The following is a 574-nucleotide window of genomic DNA, read 5'->3' as shown; positions in this document are numbered from 1 at the left end:
CTGTTACGGTCTAAATCACTTTAGGTTTAGTTTTGAGAACCTGAAACAGAAAACTCTGGTTTATCTAGTTGGGCTGATTTGCCTGATCGATCGATCTATCTATCTATCTATCTATCTATCTATCTATCTATCTATCTATTTTCCATGGTAGTTTGTATGGTGCTGTATTTTGGATTAATGACCAAACCAGTGTTGATAACACATCTGTGTATTAGCTATAGCTGAGCAGTGCTTACAGAGAGCCCAGGCCCCCCGGGATATTCCATACTCTACGGCCTTGTGCTCAGCAGTAAAAGCTGAGGGGAGAGGAAGAGCATTTGTTTTTGCAAGTCACCATGATGGGTAACGGAGCTGTGCTTTCCCGGAAATGGTTGAACACCTGCCGCCACTGGGAAGCAGTGAATTTATTGTTTCGCTTCGCTATAATGCACAGCCTTTGCTCTAACTATTCGACTGTCTTTCCCTCAATCCATGACTTTTCTCAGTTCACCCCTCCCCTGGGGCCGAGCAGCGCAGCAGGGTTACCGCACGGCGCGGCCTGTGCACCTGCCGCTTCCCGCAGCGGATCAGCCCC

The sequence above is a fragment of the Athene cunicularia genome (genome assembly GCF_003259725.1).
Source record: "Athene cunicularia isolate RWA chromosome Z unlocalized genomic scaffold, athCun1 chrZ_part1, whole genome shotgun sequence".
Lineage (NCBI taxonomy): Eukaryota > Metazoa > Chordata > Aves > Strigiformes > Strigidae > Athene > Athene cunicularia.
Note: the sequence above shows the minus strand (reverse complement) of the source record.